This window comes from Macaca fascicularis, chromosome 10 (genome assembly GCF_037993035.2).
Source record: "Macaca fascicularis isolate 582-1 chromosome 10, T2T-MFA8v1.1".
In the NCBI taxonomy this organism is placed as follows: domain Eukaryota; kingdom Metazoa; phylum Chordata; class Mammalia; order Primates; family Cercopithecidae; genus Macaca; species Macaca fascicularis.
In genome coordinates this window covers 101,271,926-101,277,934 of record NC_088384.1, presented here as the reverse complement: position 1 = coordinate 101,277,934, position 6,009 = coordinate 101,271,926, and positions in this window count along the sequence as shown.

Below are 6,009 nucleotides of genomic sequence, written 5' to 3'. Positions count from 1 at the left end.
TGCCCTGCATTAGGGGCACAAGGTGTGCGCTACCCACATCCCACTCAACCACTTGGGCCAAGCTGCAGCAGCACAGTCCCGTCTTGACAACAGAGCCCCCTCTGGAGTGTAGCCTCCTCTGGAACTTCTGACAACCACACTTCTCCAGCATTTGGCTTCCCTCTTCATTACGCCAAGGTCACATAGTGGCTGAACTCCACAACCCCAGCTGTGCAGAGTTTGAGCCCAGGATTGGCTGTGACTCTGTTCCGGCACAGAAGGGAAACCAACTTATGCCACTGCATTTCAGCTGGGGAATAATCGTCCAGTCACACCGAGTAAATCTGTCCTTGAACTAGCCAAACTGCCACATGCCCTCTACTAAGCAGGAGGGGTCCCTGAGCTCCAAGCAGCTGATATGGGCCTCACTCAATACCTGAGAAATAGCCCTGCAGCACCTTTGCCCTCCACAGATACATCCATGGCTTGCCCAGTGAACCCTATCTTTTAAATAAGGGCCTGAGAAACAGTCCCACAAACTACCCTTAGTGGGTATGACCCCAGACTGCCCAAGTAGCAAAGAGCCCATGTCCCAAACTTGAGAAACAGCCAATGGCTACCCCTGGTGGACATGCCCAGGCCAGCCAAGCAGCTATGGGCCTTTGTCTCATCACTGAGAAAGAACTCCATAGTCTGCCTTGGTGGGCACGCCCCAAGGCCTAAAAAGAAGCCCCATGCTTGGACCCTTGGCCAACAAAACCACTTCTTGTGCCACCCCTCACAGAAAAGCCCAAAGACTAGCCAAGCAGCCATGCAGCTGTGTCAAAGGCCAAAGAAGCAGCCCCGTTCACTCCTCCAGCAGACATGCCACTAGGCTACCCAAGCAGCCTTGTGCCCATGTCTTGGGCCTGAGAAACAACCCAGTAGGCTGCTCCTGACAGACATGACCTCCCTGTCTGTATCATGGCACCCTGGTTCCAATGTCAGTGAGCCAGACCACCATGGCTGATCCACGAAGTGCATGCACACAACCCTGACCTGAGAAATAACCCTGCAAGTTCACCCCTAAAAAAGTCATGCCGCTATAGCAGCAAATTTTTTAGAGTAGGGCACTGAGAATTCTCAAATGTTCCTCTGGATCTAGCTGCCCAGTGAAGTTGCCACACTCCAGGCCTGTGCTGGGGAATGTCTGCAAGAGATCTGGTGATGTGGCCTGTCCTCAAGTCTCCCAGCAGTGGGTGGCCACACCAGTCATGGGGGTAGTAGGGGAGTGATGCAGACTCTATGAGATTCCTTGGTTATTGACAGCCTCAATGTATTGGTTTTCTTGAACACTGGTTATAGTAGTACTGAAATGGTCACCTGGACAGAATCAGGACCTGGTTAGTCAGAGGGGTACAGGCAGTGGTGATAGTTGAGATTGCTCAGCCATTTTCTCCTTCCTAGGTGCAGTGTTATTCTACCGGGAGATGCTGTAATGGACTGTGTTGGTTGGCCTCCAGCCAGGAGGTGGTGCTTGCAAAAGAGCACCAGCTATGGTAGTAGCAGTGGGATTTTTGCTTGCTTTAGGTTGCCCTCTGGCTTCTTAGGCAATAGGTGGGGCCATAGAGCTTCCAAGAGTTTCTGTTTTTTGTGTTAAGCTACCAGGGCAGGTGGCAGAACAAAGCCAGGTGGGGGCTGGGTCAGGCAGATTTGCACTCTGAGTCTTCACATTCAGGGAAAGCAGCAGCCCCTGTGGGTGCTGGGGGACAGGAACAGTTCTCAGGCCACTGGGTTGATGTTCCAGAGGGGACTGTTGCAGAATGGCTGTAATTTCTTTTTTTCCTTTTTTTTTTTAAATTATACTTTAAGCTCCAGGGTACATATGCACAACATGCAGGTTTGTTACATATGTATACATGTGCCATGTTGGTGTGCTCCACCCATTAACTCGTCATTTATATTAGGTATATCTCCTAATGCTATCCCTCCCCTCTCCCCCAACCCCACGACAGGCCCCAGTGTGTGGTGTTCCCCACCCTGTGTCCCAGTGTTCTCATTGTTCAATTCCCACCTATGAGTGAGAACATGTGGTTTGGTTTTCTGTCCTTGCGATAGTTTGCTCCGAATGATGGTTTCCAGCTTCATCCATGTCCCTACAAAGGACATGAACTCATCCTTTTTTATGGCTGCATAGTATTCCATGGTGTATATGTGCCACATTTTCTTAATCCAGTCTATAATTGACGGACATTTGGATTAGTTCCAAGTCTTTGCTATTGTGAATATTGCTGCAATAAACACACGTGTGAATGTGTCTTTACAGCAGCATGATTTATAATCCTTTGGGTATATACCCAGTAACGGGATGGCTGGGTCAAATGGTATTTCTAGATCTAGATCCTTGAGGAATTGCCACACTGTCTTCCACAATGGTTGAGCTAGTTTACAGTCCCACCAACAGTGTAAAAGTGTTCCTATTTCTCCACATCTTTTCCAGCACCTGTTGTTTCCTGCCTTTTTAATGATCGCCAGAATGGCTGTAATTTCAAAGTTAAAAAACAACAGATGCTGTAGGCTGTGGAGAAAAGAGAATGCTTATATCTTGTTTCCACTTTGGTTGGTTGGTATGTAAATTAATTCAGCCCCACTGTAGAAAGCAGTTTGGAGATTTCTCAAAGAAGTTAAAACAGAGCCACGATTTGACCCAGCAATTCCACTACTGTGTATACACCAAAAGGAAAATAAATCACTCTACAAAAAGGACACCTGCACTTATGTTCATTGCTTTCCTATGCACAATAGTAAAGATATGGAATCAACCTAGGTGCCCATAAATGGTGGATTAGATAAAGAAAATATAACATGTATATGCCATAGAATACTACACAGCCATAAAAAGAATGAAATCATATCCTTTGCAGCAACATGGATGCAGCTGGAGGTCATTATCCTAAGCAAATTAATGCAGGAACAGAAAACCAAATACCACATGTTCTCACTTATAAGTAGGAGCTAAACATTGAACACACACTGACATAAACATGGGAACAACAGACACTGTAGACTACTAGAAGGAGGAGAAAGGGAAGTGGGCATGGTTTGAAAAACTATCTATTGGATACTACGCTCGCTACCTGGGTGATGCGATCTGTACCCCAAACCTTAGCATCACACAATAAGCCCATGTAACAAGCCTGAACACGTGCCCTCCCATCTAAAATAAAATTCGAAAAAAAATTTAAAACTATATAAAAATGTTTAAATTATGAGGCAAAACCAGCCATAGATAAAGAAAAAGTGATGAACAGAAAATGGAAAACATTAATAAACATATATCAGATAAAGGGTGAATTTCATAGCATATTGAAAAAATTTCTTCATTATAATAAAGAAGAGCAAATCATCTAATAAAGAATGTAAAATATGAGCTCCACCAGGTACTTAGAGAAATTATAATACAAACAGTTAATGCATGTATGAAAACAATTATAGCTGCATTCATAGTTCAAAGACTGCAGGTTAAATAAAGTAAAATTTGTCTTTTCACTTATGAGGCTGATTTCCCAGTAATGGTTCTTGGCAAGTTCCTTCTATCCCTGGCCTCAGTTCTGGTTATTGTAAGATGAGAAAATGGACCTATGTAGTCTCTTGAAGTCCTTGCTGTGGCGAGGACTAGTAGATTAAGCAAAGCCCTCTGCCTGGTGAAGAGAGAATTTGCAAGAGCACAACACAAAGCACATGAGGTTGGGATCACTGTGCTTGGGGACACCAAAGGGGTACAGAAAACCTCATGATAATGGCTGATTTGATATTCTGTAATGAGTGTTTATTCATCTTCATTAAGTTTTATAATGGTTCCACAAATGGAAGTTTCTTTAATCTTCATGGACCTCTCATATCTATGGTGTATTTGTTTGTTGGTTGGTTTGTCAAACAAATAGTTTGTATTTGATTACAAATTATCTCCCAATCCTATGGGGTTTATTCGTTTATTTATTTATCCGAGTATGTGAAATTTTCATATGTCTCCACAGAAGGATCTGTGCATAAAGGTATATTCAGAGAAGAATCAGATATCCATCTCCATTCCCTTTTTCCTTCCTACCAATTCCTGACCACATCCTACAGGTGACCACTCTCATTGGTCTCTGGGCTTTTCCTTTCTTTTTTTTTTTTTTTTCCTGCAATGAGTAAGTAAATGGATATTTTCTTATTTTGCATTCATTGTTACAAGACACTTTAAATTTATCATTCCACAATGTACATACCTCAGTTCATGGACATCTTCCATGTTCCTTTGAATAGCTGCATGGTACTTCATTTTACAGCTGTACTATCATTTATACAACCACTCTTTTCTGTATGGGTATTTTGTTTGTTTCCAACATTTTGCAGTCATAAATAATACTGAAATTAATATGTTTACTGTAATTCCACACTTTGGCTTATATTGTTCTGTTGGTCCACAATTTCTATTATAACCCTACCCCTTTCACCCAGCATCAGGTCAAGCTGATGGAATAATGGTTTTATGAGAAAGACCCCTGCATCTTCCTGACTTAGTCTATATCCTGTGGAAAGAAAAATGATTTGAAATCAGGACTGATCTTTTTCATTTTCAGCATTACTCCTCAATCCTAAGCAATATTCCCCTTCATTAGATGAGGGCAGTTTTCTATATGTCAGCAGGTATTTTGACTCCAAATTCAATGGAAGATTGTGACTCAGGACATTTATTACAGGCTTGAAAGAATTCAGGGCCTGGCTTGGCCTGACTCCTGGGCACTCTGTGATCCTAGGGACAGACACACATCGCTGGCTAGAATTGAGTCTGCAAAGCCCTGGAGAGTGACTCCAATGTACCTGAGGTCATCTGTGACGTTCACTGCTCTACCCCTGGAGTGCATCAGGAGCCTGGAGAGATGCTATCTGGGCTCCTTGGTTCAGTGAAGCTCTGTGCTGCCAGAGGACTCCAGTTGAGTTATTCCTAAAATAATACTTTCTGGCTTCTCTACTCACAAATCTCACAGAATACTGCAACTGCTTTCTCTGGGCAATTTAAAACACTTTTTGCAGTCCCAGAACCCTTCATCTTTCTTTCCCTTCTTCATCTCTCCTCAACAAAGAATCCACAGTTGCCTGAATGAGGCATAAGTGTCTGTATAATCAAGGAATATCATAGTCATGAATGCACAGAGGGCCCACTGACCTCAAAGCCCTTCTTAATTTTGTTTATTTTTTATTTTTTTTCTAGCAGGTATTCTGAGCATCAGAAGCTGACAGTGATTGTCCAAGATCCTACAGAAGGTTGGTAGCACAGATGGGGCTACATAGAATATAATCTGCAAGAAGAAAATACAAAGTGTTCTTTGCTCCAGAACTCAAGATGTAATGAGTGTGGGTGTTGTAGACAGTTCTAATTTCTTGGCTTCTAAGCATAAGAATGTCATTCCTATTTTGGAGGAATTAACCACCACATGAGTCCTGGAACCCGGAGGCTCTGCCACTTTTTATAACAGAAAGGAAAGTCTGGACACTTGTTTTCCCTGCCTCCACTGAGAGACAACCTAATGTGAGCACATGCTGGGTTCAGATCATCAGATGCACAAACTTTGGACTGTACTTGGGAGCTAGTGATAGTAGGAAGTCAAGGTTCACTCCTGGGGCAGTTACAGCAATGGCAGCTGTATTGGACTTATCAGAAGAGAAATGGAAATGATGGCCCATGCATTGAAGAGCATCTGGCTTTGGCATATTGGCTGAGAGACATGTAACCTCCATCTACTCCGAGGTGGCACCAATGAGCTCCACAAAGGCCAATATCTGACTAATTTTGACTGTGATTCTGCATTCAATGACTTCCTTGTTTTTGCCTTTTCTTTTAACTTGAATTTCTGGGTTTCCTAGTGGTTTTGTGAACCAGTCAGACACTTTTCATTTTCACAGAGCCAAATAGACTTCTTTGTAATTAAGAAGAAAGTAATTGGGCGAGTCTTGCTAGGGAATAGTGTGAAGAGTTCCTTGGATGACTCCAAACCAACAACCACA